A 24,963-nucleotide genomic window follows, 5' to 3' on the forward strand; every position below is an offset into this window, starting at 1 on the left:
TTTACTGCACCTACTCCTGATTTTTATGGGAGAAGCATCTCTATCCCTGCCATTGGAGCAAACAACTTTGAGCTTAAGCCTCAATTAGTTTCTCTAATGCAACAGAATTGCAAGTTCCATGGACTTCCAATGGAAGATCCTCATCAGTTTTTAGCTGAATTCTTGCAAATCTGTGACACAGTCAAGACTAATGGGGTTGACCCTGAAGTCTATAGACTGATGCTATTCCCTTTTGCTGTAAGAGACAGAGCTAGAATATGGTTGGACTCTCAACCTAAAGAAAGCCTGGACTCATGGGAAAAGCTAGTCAATGCCTTCTTGGCAAAATTCTTTCCACCACAAAGATGGAGTAAGCTTAGAGTGGAAGTCCAAACCTTTAGACAAAAGGATGGAGAATCCCTCTATGAAGCTTGGGAAAGATACAAACAATTAATCAGAAAATGTCCTTCTGACATGCTTTCTGAATGGAGCATCATAGGTATTTTCTATGATGGTCTCTCTGAACTATCTAAGATGTCCTTGGATAGCTCTGCAGGAGGATCTCTTCATCTGAAGAAGACGCCTGCAGAAGCTCAAGAGCTGATTGAAATGGTTGCAAATAACCAATTCATGTACACTTCTGAAAGAAATCCTGTGAACAATGGGACTAGTCAGAAGAAAGGAGTTCTTGAGATTGATGCTCTGAATGCCATATTGGCTCAGAATAAGATATTGACTCAACAAGTCAATTTGATTTCTCAAAGTCTGTCTGGAATGCAAAATGCACCAAACAGTACTAAGGAAGCTTCATCTGAGGAAGAAGCTTATGATCCTGAGAACCCTTCCATGGAAGAGGTAAATTACCTAGGAGAACCCTATGGTAACACCTATAATTCTTCATGGAGAAATCACCCAAATCTTTCATGGAAGAATCACGAGAGACCTCAACAAGGTTTCAATAACAGTGGTGGAAGAAACAGGTTTAACAATGGCAAGCCTTTTCCATCATCTTCTCAGCAACAGACAGAGAGCTCTAAGCAGAATAATTCTGACTTAGCAACCATGGTCTCTGATCTAATAAAGACCACTCAAAGTTTCATGAATGAAACAAGGTCCTCCATCAGAAATCTGGAAGGACAAGTGGGTCAGCTGAGCAAGAAAGTTACTGAACTTCCTCCAAGCACTCTCCCAAGTAACACTGAAGAAAATCCAAAAGGAGAGTGCAAAGCCATAAACATGGCCGAATTCTGGGAGGAAGAAGAGGCAGTGAACGCCACTGAGGAAGGCCTCACTGGACGTCCACTGGCCTCTAATGAGTTCCCCAATGAGGAACCTTGGGAATCTGACGCTCAGACTGAGACCATAGAGATTCCCTTGGACTTGCTACTGCCTTTCATGAGCTCTGATGAGTATTCTTCCTCTGAAGAGGATGAGTATGACACTGAAGAGCAAGTTGCTAAATACCTTGGAGCAATCATGAAGTTAAATGACAAGTTATTTGGAAATGAGACTTGGGAAGATGAACCTCCCTTGCTCACCAAAGAACTGGATGACCTGTCTAGGCAGAAACTACCTCAAAAGAGGCAGGATCCTGGGAAGTTTTCTATACCTTGTACCATAGGCACCATGACCTTCAAGAAGGCCTTGTGTGACTTAGGGTCAAGTGTAAACCTCATGCCCCTCTCTGTAATGGAGAAATTAGGGATCCTTGAGGTGCAAGCTGCAAGAATCTCATTAGAGATGGCAGACAATTCAAGAAAACAAGCTCATGGACTTATAGAGAATGTTTTGGTGAAGATTGAAGACCATTACATTCCTACTGATTTCATAGTCCTAGAGACTGGGAAGTGCATGGATGAATCCATCATCCTTGGCAGACCATTCCTAGCCACAGCAAAGGCTGTGATTGATGTCGATAGAGGAGAGTTGATCATTCAAGTGAATGAAGAATCCATGGTGTTTAAGGCCCAAGGATATCCCTCTATCATCATGGAGAGGAAGCATGAAGAGCTTCTCTCAAAACAGAGCCAAACAGAGCCCCCACAGTCAAACTCTAAGTTTGGTGTTGGGAGGCCACAACCAAACTCTAAGTTTGGTGTTGAAACCCCACATTCAAACTCTAAGTTTGGTGTTGGGAGGTTTCAACACGGTTCTGAGTGTTTCTGAGGCTCCATGGGAGTCCTCTGTCAAGCTAATGACACTAAAGAAGCGCTTGTTGGGAGGCAACCCAATGTTTTATAATTAATTATTTTCTTTTGTTATTTTATCTTTTTTTTGTAGGTTGATGATCATAAGAAGTCACAAAAACAATGAAAAAAGCAAAAACAAAATGAAAAACAGGAAGAAAAACAGCACACCCTGGAGGAAGATGCTGCTGGCGTTCAAACGCCAGTCAGCCTAGCAGTTGGGCGTTTAACGCCCAGTCTGGCACCTTTCTGGGCGTTTAACGCCAGAAAAGGGCACCAGACTGGCGTTAAACGCCAGTAAAGGGCAACAACCTGGCGTTAAACGCCAGGAATGGGCACCAGCCCGGCGTTTAACGCCAGAAATGCCTCAAAACGTGGTTTTGAGCAACATATGGTGCAGGGATGACTTTTCCTTGACACTACAGGATCTGTGGACCCCACAGGACCCCACCATCACTCTCTCTCTTCTTCCCCCATTCACCAATCACCTCAACACCTCTTCCCCAAAAACCCCTCACCTATCAAATCCCATCTTTCTCTTCACCACTCACATCCATCCTTCATAAAACCCCACCAACCTCACCCTTCAAATTCAAACCACTTTCCCTCCCAAACCCACCCTCAAATGGCCGAACCCTCATCCCCCTCTTTCCTATATAAACCCCTCTTTACCCCTTCATTTTCCCACTACCTAAACACCACTTCTCCCCCTCCTTGGCCGAATACACCACCATCTACCTCCTCCTCATTTCTTCTTCTTCTACTCTCTTCTTTCTTCTTTTGCTCGAGGACGAGCAAATATTTTAAGTTTGGTGTGGTAAAAGCGTTGCTTTTTCATAATCATTTATGGCATCCAAGGCCGGAGAAACCTCTAAAAAGAGGAAAGGGAAGGCAAAAGCTTCCACCTCCGAGTCATGGGAGATGGATAGATTCCTCTCAAGGGTGCATCAAGACCACTTCTATGAAGTTGTGGCCTTGAAGAAGGTGATCCCCGAGGTCCCCTTTTCACTCAAAAAGGGTGAATATCCGGAGATCCGCCATGAGATCCGAAGAAGAGGTTGGGAAGTACTTACCAACCCCATTCAACAAGTCGGAATCTTGATGGTTCAAGAGTTCTATGCCAATGCATGGATCACCAAGAACCATGACCAAAGTGTGAACCCGAATCCAAAGAATTATCTTACTATGGTTCGGGGGAAATACTTGGATTTTAGTCCGGAAAGTGTAAGGTTGGCATTCAACTTGACTATGATGCTAGGAGATGAGCATCCTTACACTAGAAGGGTCAACTTTGATCAAAGGTTGGACCAAGTCCTCACAGTCATATGTGAAGAGGGCGCACAATGGAGGCAAGACTCAAGAGGAAAGCCGGTCCAATTGAGAAGGCATGACCTCAAACCCGTGGCTAGAGGATGGTTAGAGTTCATACAACGCTCAATCATTCCCACTAGCAACCGGTCCGAAGTTACCATAGACCGGGCCATCATGATCCATAGCATCATGATTGGAGAAGAAATAGAAGTTCATGAGGTTATAGCCCAAGAACTCTATAAGGTGGCGGACAAGACCTCCACTGTGGCAAGGTTAGCCTTTCCTCACCTCATTTGTCACCTCTGTTATTCAGTTGGAGTTGACATAGAAGGAGATATCCCCATTGATGAGGACAAGCCCATCACCAAGAAAAGGATGGAATACACAAGAGACCCCTCTCATCAAGAAATCCCTGAGATTCCTCAAGGGATGAACTTTCCTCCACAAAACTATTGGGAGCAACTAAACACCTCCCTAGGAGAATTAAGTTCCAACATGGGACAACTAAGGGTGGAGCATCAAGAACACTCCATTCTCCTCCATGAAATTAGAGAAGATCAAAGAATCATGAGGGAGGAGCAACAAAGACAAGGAAGAGACATTGAGGAGCTCAAGCACTCCATAGGACCTTCAAAAGCAAGGAAGAGCCGCCATCACTAAGGTGGACCCATTCCTTGATTTCCTTGTTCTTTATTCCCTTGTTTTTCGAAATTTTTAGTGCTTTATGTTATCCATGCTTGTGTCTTATGATCATTAGTGTCTTAGTGTCTATGCCTTAAAGTTATGAATGTCCTATGAATCCATCACCTTTCTTGAATAAAAATGTGCTTAATTGAAAAGGAAGAATTGCATGAATTTTGAATTTTATAATAGTTTAATTATTTTGATGTGGTGGCAATATTTTTGTTCTCTGAATGTATGTGTAAACAGTGCATATGTATCTTGAATTTGTGGTTCATGAATGTTGGCTCTTGAAAGAATGATGAAAAAGGAGACATGTTACTGAGGATCTGAAAAATCAATAAAATGATTCTTGAAGCAAGAAAAAGCTATTCAAAAAAAAAAAAAAAAAAAAAAAAAGAAAAAAAACCGAAAAAAAAAAAATCGAAAAAAAAGAAAGAAAAGAAAGAAAAAGAAAAGAATAAAGTTGTGATCCAAGGCAAATAAGAGTGTGCTTAAGAACCCTGGACACCTCTAATTGGGGACTTTAGCAAAGCTGAGTCACAATCTGAAAAGGTTCACCCAATTATGTGTCTGTGGCATGTATGTATCCGGTGGTAATACTGGAAGACAGAGTGCTTTGGGCCACAGCCAAGACTCAATAAATAGCTATGTTCAAGAATCATCATACTTTACTAGGAGAATCATTAACACTATCTGGACTCTGAGTTCCTAAAGAAGCCAACCATTCTGAATTTCAAGGGATAGATTGAGATGCCAAAACTGTTCAGAGACAGAAGGTTAAAAGCCCCGCTCATCTAATTAATACTGATCTTCACAGATGTTTTTGGAATTCATTGCATATTCTCTTCTTTTGATCTTATTTGATTTTCAGTTGCTTGAGGACAAGCAACAATTTAAGTTTGGTGTTGTGATGAGCGGATAATTTGTATACTTTTTGGCATTGTTTTTAGTATGTTTTTGATATCTTTTAGTTAGATTTTAGTACATTTTTATTAGTTTTTATTTAAAATTCACTTTTCTGGACTTTACTATGAGTTTGTGTGTTTTTCTGTGATTTCAGGTATTTTCTGGCTGAAATTGAGGGACCTGAGCAAAATCTGATTCAGAGACCAAAAAGGACTGCAGATGCTGTTGGATTCTGACCTCCTGCACTCGAAGTGGATTTTCTGGAGCTACAGAAGCCCAATTGGCGCGCTCTCAACGGCGTTGGAAAGTAGACATCCAGGGCTTTCCAGCAATATAATAGTCCATACTTTGTCCAAGATTTGATGGCCCAAACCCGCGAAGCAATCCGGCCTCAGGAATTCCAGCGTTAAACGCTGGAACAGGAATAAAAGTTGGAGTTAAACGCCGAAACTGGCATGGGAGCTGGCGTTTAACTCCAGAAAAGGTCTCTACACGAATTTCCTTGATTGCTCAGCCCAAGCACACACCAAGTGGGCCCGGAAGTGGATTTTTATGTCATTTACTCATCTTTGTACACCTAGGCTACTAGTTATCTATAAGTAGGACCTTTTACTATTGTATTTGTATCGAGACTTTGGTAGCTTTTATCGAGACTTTGGTAGCAATCGAGACTTTGGTAGCTATCTTTGTTTTATGCTATCTTAGACCTCTGGGAGGCTGGCCATTCGGCCATGCCTAGACCCTGTTCTTATGTATTTTCAACGGTGGAGTTTCTACACACCATAGATTAAGGGTGTGGAGCTCTGCTGTACCTCGAGTATTAATGCAATTACTATTGTTCTTCCATTCAATTCCGCTTGTTCTTTTACCAAGATATCACTTGTTTCTTCAACATGATGATGGTGATGATTGACGCCCATCACCACTCTCACCTATGAACAAGGTGACTGACAACCATTCTTGTTCTACAAGCATTCGAGGCTTAGTGAATATCTCTTGGATTCTTCGGAGTCTTCGTGGTATAGGCAGGACCTGATGGCAGCATTCAAGAGAATCCGGAAGGTCTAACCTTGTCTGTGGTGTTCTGAGTAGGATTCAATGACTGAATGACTGTGACGTGCTTCAAACCCTGAGGGCGGGGGCGTTAGTGATAACGCAAAAGAATCACTGGATTCTATTCCGCGCCTGATTGAGAACCGACAGATGAATTCCGCTATGCCGTGACAGGACATATGCAATCGCTTTCACTGAGAGGATGGGAGGTAGCTGCTGACAACAGTGAGACCCTATACGAGCTTGCCATGGAAAGGAGTAAGAAAGGATTGGATGAAGGCTGTAGGAACGCAGAGAGACGGAAGGGAAGGCATCTTCATACACTTGTCTGAAGCTCATACACCAATGATACATAAGTATCACTATCTTTATCTTCTATGTTATTTTCGTTCATCACCATACATATCTGAGTTTGCCTGACTAAGATTTACAAGATGACCATAGCTTGCTTCATTACTAACAATCTCCGTGGGATCGACCCTTACTCACGTAAGGTTTTATTACTTGGACGACCCAGTGCACTTGCTGGTTAGTTGTGCGAAGTTGTGTAATGCCATGGTATTAAGCGCACCAAGTTTTTGGAGCCATTACCAGGGATTATGAGAGTTGTGAAAAAGTATAGTTCACAATTTCGCCGACCAAGTTTTTGGCGCCGTTGCCGGGGATTGTTCATGTTTTGAGCAAGCTTTTGGTAACATCAGAGCCAAGATCCGGCAACAACATCAAATTTTTGGTGTTATTGCCCGGGATTGTTTAGGCTGGACAACTGACGGTTCATCTTGTTGCTTAGATTAGGTATTTTTTTTTCGAAATTCTTGAAGGTGAATTCTAGAGTTTCATGATGATTTGTTGAAATCTGGCTGGCTGAGAAGCCATGTCTAATCTGATTGGACCGAGGTTTCAACTTATCACCACAAGAGCTTGTTGATTTCGTATCAATCTTGCTGTTGGAGCAGTGATTTGCTAAGGCTTGGCTGACCTTGGTCATGTCTAGTGTTTTGGACCGAAGCTTTCTTTGAAAGCTTGGCTGGCTGTGAAGCCATGTCTAATTCCTGGACCGGAGCCTTAGACTAGCATTGCACTGATTCCTGGAATTCTCATTAAGAATTTTGATACTTTTTTTCACTTAATTTTCGAAAAATACAAAAAAATTTGCAAAACCATAAAATCCCAAAAATATTTCTTGTTTGAGTCTAGAGTCTCATCTTAAGTTTAGTGTCAAATGCATGTTTTTGTTATATTTTTCGAATCCATGCATATATTTCTTTGTTTGATCTTTGAATTCTATTGACTTGAAATATTTTGTGTGTCTCATATGCATTTTCATGTTGTTAGTGTCAGTAGTACACAAACTGCTAAGTTTGGTGTCTTGCATGCATTGTTAATTGATTCCTTTTGCATTTTGATTATCAAAAAAATCCAAAAATATTTTTAATTTGTGTCCTTTCAAGTCAATGATACAAAGAATTGAAGATTCAAAACATGCTGCAGAGGAATTATACAGAAAAAGCTGAGCATTCAAAAATGCCCAGTGAAGAAGCAGACTGGCGTTTAAACGCCAGCCAGGGTACCTGGTTGGGCGTTTAACGCCCAAAGAGGTAGCATTTTGGGCGTTAAACGCCAGAATGTATACCATTCTGGGCGTTTAACGCCAGGATGGTGCTAGGGGGAAGATTTTGTTTTCAAATCAATTTTTTTCAAATTTTTCAAAATCAAATCTTTTTCAAATCAAATCTTTTCAATCAAATGTTTTCAAAATCAATTTCTTTCCTTTTTAAAAGATACTTACTAACAATTAATGATTTGATTGAACATCACAAGATTGTTACCTTTCTGTTGAGAAAGGTTTGAATGTTTCAAATCATATCTTTTCTTGTTAAGCAAGTCATTCATTTTAAAATCATATCTTTTCAAATAGTTTTCAAATCATGTCTTCTCAATCACATTTTTTTTTAAATCTTTTTAACCACATCTTTTTCAAAACAGTTTTCAATCAAATCTTTTTAATTTCTAATTTCAAAATCTTTTTCAAAATCACTTGGTTTCTTTTCCACTTTTATTTTCGAAAATTAATTAATGTTTTTCAAAATAACTTCAAAATTTTTCACTTAATTTTCGAAAATTCTCTTCCCTCCTTCCCACATCCTTCTATTTATGGAGTGCCACTCCTTCTCAATGCACAATTCGAACCTTATCTAACTAAAGTTCGAATTTATCTTCTCCTTCTTCTTTCTATTTCTCTTTTCCTCTGACACTTAAAGGAATCTCTATACTGTGACATAGAGGATTCCACATTTTCTTGTTCCCTTCTCTTTCATATGAGCAGGAGCAAGGACAAAGGCATTCTTGTTGAAGCTGATCCTGAACCCGAAAGGACTTTGAAGAGAAAGCTAAGAGAAGCCAAAGCACAACTCTCTTTAGAGGACCTGACCGAATTCTTCAAGGAAGAAAACATGGCAGCAGAAAACAACAACAATGCAAACAATGCAAGGAAGGTGCTGGGTGACTTTACTGCACCTACTCCTGATTTTTATGGGAGAAGCATCTCTATCCCTGCCATTGGAGCAAACAACTTTGAGCTTAAGCCTCAATTAGTTTCTCTAATGCAACAGAATTGCAAGTTCCATGGACTTCCAATGGAAGATCCTCATCAGTTTTTAGCTGAATTCTTGCAAATCTGTGACACAGTCAAGACTAATGGGGTTGACCCTGAAGTCTATAGACTGATGCTATTCCCTTTTGCTGTAAGAGACAGAGCTAGAATATGGTTGGACTCTCAACCTAAAGAAAGCCTGGACTCATGGGAAAAGCTAGTCAATGCCTTCTTGGCAAAATTCTTTCCACCACAAAGATGGAGTAAGCTTAGAGTGGAAGTCCAAACCTTTAGACAAAGGATGGAGAATCCCTCTATGAAGCTTGGGAAAGATACAAACAATTAATCAGAAAATGTCCTTCTGACATGCTTTCTGAATGGAGCATCATAGGTATTTTCTATGATGGTCTCTCTGAACTATCTAAGATGTCCTTGGATAGCTCTGCAGGAGGATCTCTTCATCTGAAGAAGACGCCTGCAGAAGCTCAAGAGCTGATTGAAATGGTTGCAAATAACCAATTCATGTACACTTCTGAAAGAAATCCTGTGAACAATGGGACTAGTCAGAAGAAAGGAGTTCTTGAGATTGATGCTCTGAATGCCATATTGGCTCAGAATAAGATATTGACTCAACAAGTCAATTTGATTTCTCAAAGTCTGTCTGGAATGCAAAATGCACCAAACAGTACTAAGGAAGCTTCATCTGAGGAAGAAGCTTATGATCCTGAGAACCCTTCCATGGAAGAGGTAAATTACCTAGGAGAACCCTATGGTAACACCTATAATTCTTCATGGAGAAATCACCCAAATCTTTCATGGAAGAATCACGAGAGACCTCAACAAGGTTTCAATAACAGTGGTGGAAGAAACAGGTTTAACAATGTGGTCCCCCCACCAAGCTGGCGTTAAACGCCCAGAATGGCACCCATTCTGGCGTTTAACGCCCATTTGTTGCCCCTTTTGGGCGTTTAACGCCCAGCCAGGTACCCTGGCTGGCGTTAAATGCCAGAAAACCTTCCTCACTGGGCGTTTTTCTGAACGCCCAGTGATGCTGCACACCTGGCGTTAAACGCCCAGAATGGTGCCCATTCTGGCGTTTAACGCCCAGAATGGTACCATTACTGGCGTTAAACGCCCAGAATGGTGCCCATTCTGGCGTTTAACGCCCAAAATGCCCCTTACTGGCATTTTTTTCGCCAGTAAGCTCATGTTCTCTGCTTTTTGAGCTGAATCCTTCTGTAACTCTGTGAATTCCTTCATTTTTGATACTTGCCTCTGTAAGAACTAATCATACAACTTCCTAATGACTGGGTTGCCTCCCAGCAAGCGCTTCTTTACTGTCTTTAGCTGGACTTTCACTGAGAATCACTCAAGTCTCAGTTCTGAGCATTCCTGCTCAAAATTTCCTTCAAGATAGTGTTTGATCCTCTGTCCATTAACAATGAACTTACTGTCAGAATCAATATCCTGAAGCTCAACATACCCATATGGTGACACTTTTGTAATCACATATGGACCCCTCCAACGGGATTTGAGTTTTCCTGGAAACAGTCTGAGCCTAGAGTTGAAGAGGAGAACTTTTTGTCCTGGCTCAAAGACTCTGGTTGACAATCTCTTGTCATGCCACTTCTTTGCCTTTTCCTTATAGATCTTAGCATTTTCAAAGGCATTGAGTCTGAACTCTTCTAGCTCATTTAGCTGGAGCAATCTTTTCTCACCAGCTAACTGTGCATCCATGTTTAGGAATCTGGTTGCCCAGTAGGCTTTATGTTCCAGTTCCACAGGCAATGACAGGCCTTCCCATACACCAATTGGTATGGGGAGGTCCCTATAGGAGTCTTGAATGCTGTTCTGTATGCCCACAGAGCATCATCCAAGCTCTTTGCCCAATCCTTTCTTCGGGACATTACAGTCCGTTCCAGGATTCTTTTTAGCTCTCTGTTAGAGACTTCAGCTTGCCCATTTGTCTGTGGATGATACGGAGTTGCCACTTTATGGCTGATTCCATATCTAACCATAGCAGAGTATAGCTGCTTATTGCAGAAATGAGTGCCCCCATCACTGATTAGCACTCTGGGGACGCCAAACCTGCTGAAAATGTTTTTCTGGAGGAATTTCAGCACAGTCTTGGTGTCATTGTTGGGTGTAGCAATTGCTTCTACCCACTTGGATACATAGTCCACTGCCACCAGAATGTAAGTGTTTGAGTATGATGGTGGGAATGGCCCCATGAAGTCAATTCCCCATACATCAAACAATTCTATCTCTAATATCCCTTGTTGAGGCATGGCGTATCCGTGAGGCATGTTACCAGCTCTTTGGCAACTGTCACAGTTACGCACAAACTCTCGGGAATCTTTATAGAGAGTAGGCCAGTAGAAGCCGCACTGGAGAACTTTAGTGGTTGTTCGCTCACTTCCAAAGTGTCCTCCATACTGTGATCCATGGCAGTGCCATAGGATCCTTCGTGCTTCTTCTCTGGGTATACACCTGCGGATCACTCCGTCAGCACATCTCTTAAAGAGATATGGTTCATCCCAAAGGTAGTACTTGGCATCTGAAATTAGTTTCTTTCTCTGCACATGACTGTACTCTTTGGGTATGAACCTCACAGCTTTATAGTTTGCAATATCTGCAAACCATGGAGCTTCCTGAATGGCAAAGAGTTGCTCATCTGGGAAAGTCTCAGAGATCTCAGTAGAAGGGAGGGACGCCCCAGCTACTGGCTCTATTCTGGACAGATGATCAGCTACTTGGTTCTCTGTCCCTCTTCTGTCTCTTATTTCTATATCAAACTCTTGCAGAAGCAACACCCATCTGATAAGCCTGGGTTTTGAATCCTGCTTTGTGAGTAAGTATTTAAGAGCAGCATGGTCAGTGTACACAATCACCTTTGATCCCACTAAGTAGGATCTAAACTTGTCAATGGCATAGACCACTGCAAGTAACTCTTTTTCTGTGGTTGTGTAATTCTTCTGTGCATCATTTAGAACACGGCTAGCATAATAAATGACATGCAGAAGTTTGTTATGCCTCTGTCCCAACACTGCACCAATGGCATGATCACTGGCATCACACATTAATTCAAATGGTAATGCCCAGTCTGGTGCAGAGATGACTGGTGCTGTGACCAGTTTAGCTTTCAGGGTCTCAAATGCCTGCAAACACTGTGTGTCAAACACAAATGGCGTGTCAGCAGCTAGCAGTTACTCAGAGGTTTAGCAATTTTCGAGAAATCCTTGATAAACCTTCTGTAGAATCCTGCATGCCCTAGAAAGCTTCTGATTGCCTTAACATTGGCAGGTGGTGGTAATTTTTCAATTACCTCTACCTTTGCCTTATCCACCTCTATTCCCCTGCTTGAAATTTTGTGCCCAAGGACAATTCCTTCAGTCACCATAAAGTGACATTTCTCCCAGTTTAAAACCAGGTTAGTCTCTTGGCATCTTTTCAGGACAAGTGATAGGTGGTTAAGACAGGAGCTAAATGAGTCTCCATATACTGAAAAGTCATCCATGAAGACTTCCAGAAATTTCTCTACCATATCTGAGAAGATAGAGAGCATGCACCTCTGAAAGGTTGCAGGTGCATTGCACAGACCAAAAGGCATTCTCCTATAGGCAAACACGCCAGAAGGGCATGTGAATGCTGTTTTCTCTTGGTCTTGAGGATCTACTGCAATTTGGTTATAGCCTGAGTAGCCATCCAAAAAGCAGTAATAATCATGGCCAGCTAGTCTTTCTAGCATTTGGTCTATGAATGGTAAAGGAAAATGATCCTTTCTGGTGGCTGTATTGAGTCTTCTGTAGTCAATACACATGCGCCACCCTGTGACTGTCCTTGTAGGAACCAGTTCATTTTTTTCATTATGAACCACTGTCATGCCTCCCTTTTTGGGAACAACTTGGACAGGGCTCACCCAGGGGCTATCAGAAATAGGATAAATGATCCCAGCCTCTAGTAATTTAGTGACTTCTTTCTGCACCACCTCCTTCATGGCAGGATTTAGCCTCCTCTGTGGTTGGACCACTGGTTTGGCATTATCCTCCAACAGGATCTTGTGCATGCATCTAGCTGGGCTAATACCCTTGAGATCACTTATGGACCACCCAAGAGCTGTCTTGTGTGTCCTTAGCACTTTAATCAGTGCTTCCTCTTCCTGTGGATTTAAAGCAGAGCTTATAATTACTGGAAAAGTGTCACCCTCTCCCAGAAATGCATATTTCAGGGATGATGGTAGTGGTTTGAGTTCAGGCTTAGGAGGCTTATCCTCCTCCTGAGGAATTTTCGAAAATTCCATTGCCTCCTCTGGCGCTTCCTGATCAGTTTGAGCATCCTTGAGGATGTTCTCAAGTTCTGATTCTAGGCTTTCAGCCATATTGATCTCTTCTACCAGAGAGTCAATAATGTCAGCGCCCATGCAGTCCTCTGGTGTGTCTGGATGCTGCATAGCTTTTACAGCATTCAACTTGAACTCATCCTCATTGACTCTCAAGGTTACTTCCCCCTTTTGTACATCAATGAGAGTTCGTCCAGTTGCTAGGAAAGGTCTTCCTAGAATGAGAGTTGCATTTTTATGCTCCTCCATTTCCAGCACCACAAAGTCAGTTGGAAAGGCAAACGGCCCAACCTGACAATCATGTCCTCTATTATGCCTGATGGGTGTTTAATGGAGCCATCAGCAAGTTGGAGGCATATCCTGGTTGGTTTGACTTCTCCAATCAACCCAAGCTTTCTGATAGTGGATGCAGGTATTAAATTAATACTTGCTCCAAGATCACATAAGGCCACCCTGGTGTAAGTGCCTTCCAATGTGCATGGTATCAGAAAGCTTCCAGGATCTTGAAGCTTTTCTGGTAAGCTTTTTAGAATGACTGCACTGCATTCTTCAGTGAGAAATACTTTTTCAGTTTCTCTCCAATCCTTCTTATGACTTAAGATCTCTTTCATGAACTTAGCATAAGAAGGTATTTGCTCAAGTGCCTCTGCAAAAGGAATCTTTATTTCAAGAGTCCTTAAATAGTCTGCAAAGCGGGCAAATTGCTTATCCTGTTCCGCTTTGCGGAGTTTCTGAGGATAAGCATCTTGGCTTGATATTCTTCAACCTTAGATGCTGCAGGTTTATTCCTTACAGAAGTGGTTGAAGAAGCCTTGTTAGGGGGGTAATCATCAGGACCCTCAGGTGCCTGATTCTCCTTGGGCGTTTGAACGCCAGGAGTGGATGAAGTTTGGGCGTTAAACGCCAACTTCTCCCCCTTTTCTGGCGTTTGAACGCCAGAACTGGGCAGGGAATGGGCGTTTAACGCCAGCTTTCCTCCCTGTTCTGGCGTTTGAACGCCAGTTTTGGGCAAGGAATGGGCGTTTAACGCCAACTTTCCTTCCCTTTCTGGCGTTTGAACGCCAATAATATTCCTCTCTGGGCTCTTACTGTCCTCAGAGGGATTTTGAACAGTGGCTTGGTCATCCTCTGTCAACTGTTCCTTAATTGACTTCTTGCTCTTTTGAGCAGTGGCTTTCAGTGTTTTCCCACTCCTCAGTTGAACTGCTTGACATTCTTGTTATTTGTTTAGATATTTGCTGTTTTGCTTGATTCAACTGCAGTTCTATGCTCTTGTTAGCAACCTTAGTATCATGGAGCATTTCTTTAAATTCTGCTAACTGTTCTGTCATCAGGAGCAATTGTTGATTGAGCTCATTCATCTGTTCCTGAGGATTAGGATCAGTGACTAATGCCATGATCTCCTCCTTTGGAACGTACTCATTGCTAGAATACAAGTATTGGTTTCTAGCAACAGTGTCTATAAGCTCTTGAGCTTCTTCAATTGTCTTTCTCATGTGTATAGATCCACCAGCTGAGTGGTCTAAAGACATCTGAGCTTTTTCTGTAAGCCCATAGTAGAAAATGTCTAACTGTACCCACTCTGAGAACATTTCAGAGGGACATTTTCTTAGCATACCTCTATACCTCTCCCAGGCATCATAAAGGGATTCATTATCCTCTTGTTTAAAGCCTTGGATGTCTAGCCTTAGCTGGGTCATCCTTTTTGGAGGGTAAAAATGATTCAGGAATTTTTCTGATAACTGTTTCCATGTCTTTATGCTTGCTGTAGGTTGGTTATTTAACCACCTTTTTGATAATCTATGCTTAACTATTATATGTTATGTTTGTTGTAACTGTATTTCTATCTGTGTTTTCTTTGTATGTATTGTATGTCTGTGCAACTGAGATACTCTTTGTCTAGCAGAGGAGTGACGATGGTAGTTTTACTGGAGTTTTGGAGGGTTGGAGGAAAGAGAGGTTGAGGTGATGAGTTAAAATTGGACTAGAACCTAAGTACCATAGATAGTTCACCTGATTTTTGGTTTAAAGTATAACTCTAAGTTTTTAAATTGAGTGTCGGAGTTCTAGGATTGATTTTGACTTTCCGGGACCTTATATATTATTTATGTGGGCACCATTACCATGTTGAGAACCTCTGATTCTCATTCCATACATATGTTGTCATTTTTTAGATGCAGGTCGTGCGGCACCTTGCTGAGCGTCTGGAGATTCTTATGGAAGGTAATGTTGGGATGTTATATTTTGGGTTGTCAGTTATGTATATATATAACTTAAGTTTAATCCTCTTAAAGGCTTTTTAGAGAACTAGGTGCTTACTTTATGTATGTTGGGGCATTTTGGATATACTTATGTATATTATGTATGTGATTTTCTCCGGCCGGCCTTGGCTTCGCAGGTCGAGCCTGGAGCTTGATATTTTGTATCTTTTGACACTCCACTCTTATTATATATATGCGTCTTTACTTTTCTTCGTATGCAAGTTTCTGTTACGCGAGCGTTGCGATTTTCTTTTCACGATTTTGCTTAAGCTTTCCTTCGAAGATCCTCGATTATTTAATTCCTTCAACTATATATTATGTATATATTTTATTTTCGAGGTCATCTTTGTTTTACGAGTTAAGCGTAAAGTTCTGTGTGGTAGGATGTGGTGCACAAAATTGTGATCTCAATGGCACCAACAACTTGGTACGCACAATTGTAATATCACTCTTTTTCACAACTTCGCACAACTAACCAGCAAGTGCACTGAGTCGTCCAAGTAATAAACCTTACGTGAGTAACGGTCGATCCCACGGAGATTGTCGGTATGAAGCAAGCTATGGTCATCTTGTAAATCTCAATCAGGCGGATTCTAATAGTTATAATGGTTTTCGAATATAAAGATAAATAAAGCATAAAATAGAGATAGAGATACTTATGTAATTCATTGGTGGGAATTCCAAATAAGCGCATGAAGATACTGTGTTCCTTCTAAATCTCTGCTTTCCTACTGCTTTCATCCAATCATTCTTTCTCCTTTCCATGGCAAGCTGTATGTAGGGCGTCACTGTTGTCAATGGCTACTTTCCATCCTCTAAGTGAAAATGTTCCAAGTGCGCTGTCACCGCACGGTTAATCATCTGTCGGTTCTCGATCATGTTGGAATAGAATCCCGTGATCCTTTTGCGTCTGTCACTACGTCCAACACTCGCGAGTTTGAAGCTCGTCACAGTCATCCCATCCCAGATCCTACTCGGAATACCACAGACAAGGTTTAGACTTTTCGAATCTCAAGAATGCTGCCAATGGATTCTAGCTTATACCACGAAGATTCTAATTAAAGAATCCAAAAGATACACACTCTAGCTTTCGCAGGTAAAACGAAAGTGTTTGTCAGGCACGTGTTCATAAGTGAGAATAGTGATGAGTGTCACGGATCATCACATTCATCAGGTTGAAGTGAGAATGAATATCTTAGAATAAGAATAAGCATGAATTGAATAGAAGAACAATAGTACTTTGCATTAATACTCGAGAAACAGCAGAGCTCCACACCTTAATTTATGGTGTGTAAAAACTCCACCGTTGAAAATACATAAGTGATAGTGGTCCGAGCATGGCCGAATGGCCAGCCTCCCCAAATAGCATGTGAATTCAAAAATAGGGAAAAAGACTAATTCTAAGATGAAAACACAATAGTAAAAAGTTCTATTTATACTAAACTAGTTACTAGGGTTTACAGAAATAAGTTTAAGTGCAGAAATCCACTTCTGGGGCCCACTTTGGTGTGTGCTTAGGCTGAGCCTTGAGCTTTCACGTGTAGAGACTTCTTTTGGAGTTAAACGCCAAGTTATAATTCAGAACATCAATTTCAAGAACTCCCCTCTTCTGAGGCGTCCCATTACTCATAGGATTCCTCTCAGAAGTGTACATGAATTGGTTATTTGCAACCATGTCAATGAGTTCTTGAGCTTCTGCAGGAATTTTCTTTAGGTGAATGGATCCATCTGTAGAATGGTCTAGTGACATCTTGGAAAACTCAGATAGACCATCATAGAATATATCCAAAGTGGTCCACTCTGAAAGCATGTCAAAATGACACTTTTTAGTCAACTACTTGTATCTTTCCCAAGCTTCATAGAGGGATTCACCATCTTTTTGCTTGAAGGTCTGAACATCCACTCCAAGCTTGCTCAGCTTTTAAGGAGGAAAGAACTTGGCCAAGAAGGCCGTGACCAGCTTATCCCAAGAGTCCAGGCTATCTTTAGGTTGTGAGTCCAACCATGTTCTAGCTCTGTCTCTTACAGCAAAAGGGAAAAATATGAGCCTGTAAACTTCAGGATCTACTCCATTAGTCTTAACAGTATCACAGATCTGCAAGAACTCAGTTAAAAACTGATAGGGATCTTCTGATGGAAGTCCATGAAACTTGCAGTTCTGTTGCATTAGAGCAACTAGTTGAGGCTTCAGCTCAAACTTGTTTGCTCCAATGTCAGGGATTGAGATGCTTCTTCCATAAAAATTGGAAGTAGGTGTAGTATAATCACCAAACATCCTCCTTGTATTATTGTTGGGTTCGGTCATGTCTCCTTCTTTTTCGAGATTCTTTGTAAGGTTTTCTCTGGATTGTTGTGCTTTAGCTTCTCTTAGTTTCTTCTTCAGAGTCCTTTCAGGTTCAGGATCTGCTTCAACAAGAATGTCCTTGTCCTTGCTCCTGCTCATATGAAAAAGAAAAGGACAGAAAAGGAAGAGTAATCCTCTATGTCATAGTATAGAGATTCCTTTATGTGAGTAGAAGAAGAAAAGAATAGAAGAAGGAGAAGAGAAAAATTCGAACACAGAGAGGAAGAGAGTGTTCAAATTTTAATATGAAGAGAAGTGTTAGTAAATGAATAAATAAATAGAAAGAGATGAGAGAGAAGAGTTTTCGAAAATTGTTTTTGAAAAATAGTTAGTGATTTTCGAAAATTAAGAGAAGAAATAAAATTAAAATTAAAATTAAAATTTGAAACAATTAGTTAATTAAAAAAATTTTGAAAAAGAGGAAGGTGATTTTCGAAAATTAGAGAGAGAAAATTAGTTAGGTGATTTTGAAAAAGATAAGAAACAAACAAAAAGTCAATTAGTTAGTTGAAAAATATTTGAAAATCAATTTTGAAAAGATAAGAAGTTAGAAAAGATTTTGAAATTGATTTTGAAAAAGATATGATTTGAAAAAGATATGTTTGAAAAGATATGATTAAAAATTATTTTGAAAAAGATTTGAAAAAGAATTTTAGAAAGATTTAATTTTTAAAATTAAAATTGATTACTTGACTAACAAGAAACTAAAAGATATGATTCTAGAATTTAAAGATTGAACCTCTCTTAACAAGAAAGTAACAAACTTCAAATTTTTGAATCAATCACATTAATTATTAGTAAAGTTTTCGAAAATATGAAATAAAATTAAGAAAAACATTTTGAAAATCAATTTTAAAAATTTTTGAAAATAAAAAAATGAAAAAGATTTGATTTTTGAAAAAGATTCTGAAAAGATAAGATTTTTAAAATTAAAATCTTGACTTGACTAACAAGAAACAACTTATTTTAAAAAAAAAATTGACTAAGTCAACCCAAAGATTTCGAAAATTATGAGTAAAATAAGGAAAAGATAATTTTTTATTTTTTGAATTTTTAATGAAGAGAGAGAAAAACAACTAAATGACTCAAAACATAAAAATTATGAATCAAAACACATGATGCATGCAAGAACACTATGAATGTCAAGATAAACACCAAGAACACTTTAAGGATTATGATGAACATCAAGACTTATTTTTGAAAATTTTCAAGAAAAGAAAAACATGCAAGACACCAAACTTAGAAATTTTCAATGCTTAGACACTATAAATGCAAAAATGCATATGAAAAATAACAAGAAACATGCATGAGTTTTTCAAGAACACCATGCATGAGTTTTTCAAAAAATGCACAAATTTTAAAAACATGCAATTGACACCAAACTTAAAAATTGACACTAGACTCAAACAAGAAACACAAAATAATTTTTTGATTTTTTGATTTTTTTAAGTTTTTTTGGATTTTTTTCTTTTTTTAGGTTTTTCAAAAATTTCATTTTGGAAAAAACAAAAATAAAATAAAAATTTTTGAAAGATTTTGGAAAAATTTTTGAAAAGAAAATTACCTAATCTGAGCAACAAGATGAACCGTCAGTTGTCCAAACTCAAGCAATCCCCGGCAACGGCGCCAAAAACTTGGTGCATGAAATTGTGATCTCAATGGCGCCAACAACTTGGTACGCACAATTGTAATATCACTTTTTTTCACAACTTCGCACAAATAATCAGCAAGTGCACTGAGTCGTCCAAGTAATAAACCTTACGTGAGTAAGGGTCGATCCCACGGAGATTATCGGTATGAAGCAAGTTATGGTCATTGGTGCACGAAATTGTGATATCAATGGCGCCAACAACTTGGTACGCACAATTGTAATATCACTCTTTTTCACAACTTCGCACAACTAACCAGCAAGTGCACTGAGTCGTCCAAGTAATAAACCTTACGTGAGTAACGGTCGATCCCACGGATATTGTCGGTATGAAGCAAGCTATGGTCATCTTGTAAATCTCAGTCAGGCTGATTCTAATAGTTATAATGGTTTTCGAATATAAAGATAAATAAAGCATAAAATAGAGATAGAGATACTTATGTAATTCATTGGTGGGAATTCCAGATAAGCGCATGAAGATACTGTGTTCCTTCTGAATCTCTGCTTTCCTACTGCTTTCATCCAATCATTCTTACTCCTTTCCATGGCAAGCTGTATGTAGGGCGTCACCGTTGTCAATGGCTACTTCCCATCCTCTAAGTGAAAATGTTCCAAATGCGCTGTCACCGCACGGTTAATCATCTGTCGGTTCACGATCATGTTGGAATAGAATCCTGTGATCCTTTGGCGTCTGTCACTACGCCCAACACTCGCGAGTTTGAAGCTCGTCACAGTCATCCCATCCCAGATCCTACTCGGAATACCACAGACAAGGTTTAGACTTTCCGAATCTCAAGAATGCTGCCAATGGATTCTAGCTTATACCACAAAGATTCTGATTAAGGAATCCAAGAGATACACACTCTAGCTTTTGCAGGTAAAACGAAAGTGTATGTCAGGAACGCGTTCATAAGTGAGAATAGTGATGAGTGTCACGGATCATCACATTCATCAGGTTGAAGTGAGAATGAATATCTTAGAATAAGAATAAGCATGAATTGAATAGAAGAACAATAGTACTTTGCATTAATACTCGAGGAACAGCAGAGCTCCACACCTTAATCTATGGTGTGTAGAAACTCCACCGTTGAAAATACAAAAGTGATAGTGGTCTGGGCATGGCCGAATGGCTAGCCTCCCCAAATAGCATGTGAATTCGAAAAATAGGGAAAAAGACTAATTCCAAGATGAAAACACAATAGTAAAAAGTTCTATTTATACTAAACTAGTTACTAGGGTTTACAGAAATAAGTTTAAGTGCAGAAATCCACTTCCGGGGCCCACTTTGGTGTGTGCTTGGGCTAAGCCTTGAGCTTTCACGTGTAGAGACTTCTTTTGGAGTTAAACGCCAAGTTGTAACGTGTTTTTGGCGTTTAACTCTGGTTTGTGACGTGTTTCTGGCGTTTTACTCCAGAATACAGCATGGAACTGGCGTTGAACGCCAGTTTGCATCATCTAAACTCGAATAAAGTATAGACTATTATATATTGCTGAAAAGCCCTGGATGTCTACTTTTCAACACAGTTGAGAGCGCGCTTTTTGGAGTTCTCTAGCTCTAGAAAATCCATTTAGAGTGCAGGGAGGTCAGAATCCAACAGCATCTGTAGTCCTTTTTCAGCCTCTTATCAGATTTTTGCTCAGGTCCCTCAATTTCAGCCAGAAAATACCTGAAATCACAGAAAAATACAAAAACTCACAGTAAAGTCCAGAAATGTGAATTTTGCATAAAAACTAATAAAAACATCCCTAAAAGTAGCTAGATCCTACTAAAAACTACCTAAAAATAATGCCAAAAAGCGTATAAATTATTCGCCTATCACAACACCAAACTTAAATTGTTGCTTGTCCCCAAGCAACTGAAAATCAAATAGGATAAAAAGAAGAGAATATACTATAAATCCCAAAATATCAATGAAGCTTAGTTCTAATTAGATGAGCGGGACTAGTAGCTTTTTGCTTCTGAACAGTTTTGGCATCTCACTTTATCCTTTGAAGTTTAGAATGATTGGCATCTCTTGTAACTCATAATTCAGATAGTGTTATTGATTCTCCTAGTTAAGTATGTTGATTCTTGAACACATTTACTTTTATGAGTCTTGGCCGTGGCCCTAAGCATTTTGTTTTCCAGTATTACCACCGGATATATAAATGCCACAGACACATGACTGGGTGAACCTTTTTAGATTGTGACTCAGCTTTGCTAAAGCCTCCAGTTAGAGGTGTCCAGAGCTCTTAAGCACACTCTTTTTTCTTTGGATCACGACTTTAACCACTCAGTCTCAAGCTTTTCACTTGGACCTTCATGACACAAGCACATGGTTAGGGACAACTTGATTTATCCGCTTAGACCTGGATTTATTTCCTTGGGCTCTCCTATCCATTGATGCTCAAAGTCTTGGATCTTTTTTACCTTTGCCTTTTTGTTTTAAGGACTATTGGCTTTTTCTGCTTGCTTTTTCTTTTTCTTTCTTAAAATTTTTTTTTGCCATAAATTTTTTTTGCAAGCTTTTTCTTTTTCACTGCTTTTTCTTGCTTCAAGAATCAATTTCATGATTTTTCAGAGTATCAATAACATTTTTTTTGTTCATCATTCTTTCAAGAGCCAACAATTTTAACATTCATAAACAACAAGATAAAAATATGCAATGTTCAAGCATTCATTCAGAAAACAAAAAGTATTGTCACCACATCAATATAATTAAACTAATTTCAAGGATGAATATGAAACTCATGTACTTCTTGTTCTTTTGTATTAAAAACATTTTTCATTTAAGAACGGTGAAGGATTCATGGAATTATTCATAGCCTTAAGACATAGTTACTAAACACTAATGATCATGTAATAAAGACCAAATATAGACAAACATTAACCTCAAAAACCGAAAAACAAAGAGATAAGAAAAAGGAAGTTAAGGAATGAGTCCACCTTAGTAAGGGTGGCGCCTTCTTCTTGAAGGACCAATGGTGTCTTTGAGCTCCTCTATGTCTCTTCCTTGCCTTTATTGCTCCTCCCTCATAGCTCTTTGATCTTCTCTAATCTCATTGAGAATGATGGAGTGTTCTTGGTGTTCCATCCTTAATTGGTTCATGTCATTACTCAATCCTTCTAGAGAAGTGTTGAGTTGTTCCCAATAGTTGTTTGGAGGAAAATACATCCCTTGAGGCATCTCAGGGATTTCTTGATGATGAGCTTCCTCATGCATCTCTTGAGATCCATGAATGGGCTCTCTTGTTTGCTCCATCCTATTCTTAGTGATGGGCTTATCCTCTTCAATGAGGATGTCTCCTTCTATGACAACTCCAACTAAGTTGCATAGATGGCAAATGAGATGAGAAAAAACTAGCCTTGCCAAGGTGGAGGGCTTTTCGGCTACTTTGTAGAGTTCTAGAGAGATGAATTCATGAACTTCTACTTCCTCTCCAATCATAATGCTATGGATCATGATGGCCCGATCCACAGTTACTTCGGATCGGTTGCTAGTGGGGATGATGGAGCGTTGGATGAACTCCAACCATCCTCTAGCCACAGGCTTAAGGTCCAGTCTTCTCAATTGAACTGGCTTGCCTTTTGAGTATCTTTTCCATTGAGTTCCTTCCACACATGTGTCCATGAGGACTTGGTCCAACCTTTGATCAAAGTTGACCCTTCTAATGTAGGGGCGTGCATCTTCTTGCATCATAGGCAAGTTGAACGCCAACCTTACATTTTCCAGACTGAAATCTAAGCATTTCTCCCAAACCATTGTAAGCCAATTCTTTGGGTTTGGGTTCATGCTTTGATCATGGTTCCTAGTGATCCATGTGTTTGCATAGAACTCTTGAACTGTTAAGATTCCAACTTGTTAAATGGGATTGGAGAGAACTTCCCATCCTCTTCTTCTAATCTCTTGTCGGATCTCCGGATATTCGCCTTTTTTTAGCTTAAAAGGGACCTCAGGGATCACCTTTTTCTTGGCCACAACTTCATAGAAGTGGTCTTGATGGGCTTTTGAGATGAATCTCTCTATTTTCCATGACTCAGAGGTGGAAGCAATTACCTTCCTTTTCCTCTTTCTTGAGGTTTCTCTGGCCTTAGGTGCCATCAGTGGTTATGGAAAAACAAAAAAGCTATGCTTTTACCACACCAAACTTAGAATGTTGCTCGCCCTCGAGCAAAAGAAGAAAGAATAGAAGAAGAAGAAGAAGAAGAAAAAGAAGAAGAAGATATGGAGGAGAGGGAGAGAGGTGTGGGTTTCTGCCAAGGGGGAGAAGAGAGGGTAGTATTGTGTGAAAATGAAGAAGGATGGAGGGGTTTATATAGTGGAGGGAGAGGGGTTGGGTTTGGTCATTTAGGGTGGGGTTTGGGTGGGAAAGAGATTTTGAATTGAAAGGTAGGTGGGGTTTATAGGGAAGAGTGGATGGATGTGATTGGTGAAGGGGTAATAGAGAAGAGAGATTGAGGTGATTGGGGAAGGGGGATTGAGGAAGAGTGATTGAGGTGATTGGTGAAGGGTATAGTGTTATTGGATTGTGTGAAGAAGAGAGAAGTGGGGTAGGTGGGGATCATGTGGGGTCCACAGATTCTGAGGTGATCCTGTGGGGTCCACAGATCTTGAGGTGTCAAGGATTTCTCATCCTTGCACCTTTTAGGCATGTAAAACGCCCTTTGTATGCAATCCTGGTGTTTAACGCTAGACTGTAGCTTGTTTCTGGCGTTTAACGCCAGCTTGATGCTTGTTTCTGGCGTTAAACGCCAGCTTGGTGCTTGTTTCTGGCGTTTAAATGCCAAACAGCTCTTCCTCCAGGGTGTGCTTTTCTTCTGCTATTTTTTATTCTGTTTTTAATTTTTGCAATTGTTTTGTGACTCCACATGATCATAAATCTAATAAAACATAAAAGAACAATAGGAATATAGATAATTAAAAATTGGGTTGCCTCCCAATAAGCGCTTCTTTAATGTCAATAGCTTGACAGTGAGCTCTTATGGAGCTTCACAGATGTTCAGAGCATGATGAGGGCCTCCTAACACCAAACTTAGAGTTTGAATGTGGGGGTTCAACACCAAACTTAGAGTTTGGTTGTGGCCTCCGAACACCAAACTTAGAGTTTGATTGTAGGGGCTTTGTTTGACTTTGTATTGAGAAAAGCTTTTCATGCTTCCTCTCCATGGTTGCAGAGGAAGATCCTTGAACTTTAAACACAAGGTAGTCCCCATTCAATTGAAGGACTAGCTCTCCTCTGTCAACATCAATCATAGCTCCTGCTGTGGCTAGGAAGGGTCTTCCAAGGATGATACATTCATCCTCATCCTCCCCAGTGTCTAGGATTATGAAATCAGCAGGGATGTAAAGGCCTTTAACCTTCACTAACACGTCCTCTATCAATCCATAAGCTTGTTTTATTGACTTGTCTGTCATCTCTAATGAGATTCTTGTAGCTTGTACCTCAAAGATTCCCAGTTTCTCCATTACAGAGAGTGACATAAGATTTATACCTGACCCCAGGTCACACAGAGCCTTCTCAAAGGTCATGGTGCCTATGGTACAAGGTATTAAGAATTTACCAGGATCTTGTTTCTTTTGAGGTAAAGTTTGCTGAACCCATGTATTTAGTTCACTAATGAGCAAGGGAGGTTCATCTTTCCAAGTCTCATTACCAAACAACTTGGTATCCAGCTTCA

At 40.0% G+C, this 24,963-nt stretch overlaps 2 non-coding genes across 2 annotated transcripts; one reads left to right on the plus strand and one right to left on the minus strand.

Annotated features, from left to right (window-relative positions):
• Positions 1-351: 351 nt before the first annotated feature.
• On the minus strand, positions 352-459 carry LOC130984704 (small nucleolar RNA R71). Its single transcript, XR_009088619.1, has one exon. It is a non-coding gene; the product is annotated as a small nucleolar RNA R71 (small nucleolar RNA).
• Positions 460-17,116: 16,657 nt separating this feature from the next.
• Positions 17,117-17,224, plus strand: LOC130984002 (small nucleolar RNA R71). Its single transcript, XR_009087964.1, has one exon. It is a non-coding gene; the product is annotated as a small nucleolar RNA R71 (small nucleolar RNA).
• Positions 17,225-24,963: the final 7,739 nt, after the last annotated feature.

The sequence above is a fragment of the Arachis stenosperma genome, chromosome 5 (genome assembly GCF_014773155.1).
Source record: "Arachis stenosperma cultivar V10309 chromosome 5, arast.V10309.gnm1.PFL2, whole genome shotgun sequence".
In the NCBI taxonomy this organism is placed as follows: Eukaryota; Viridiplantae; Streptophyta; class Magnoliopsida; order Fabales; family Fabaceae; genus Arachis; species Arachis stenosperma.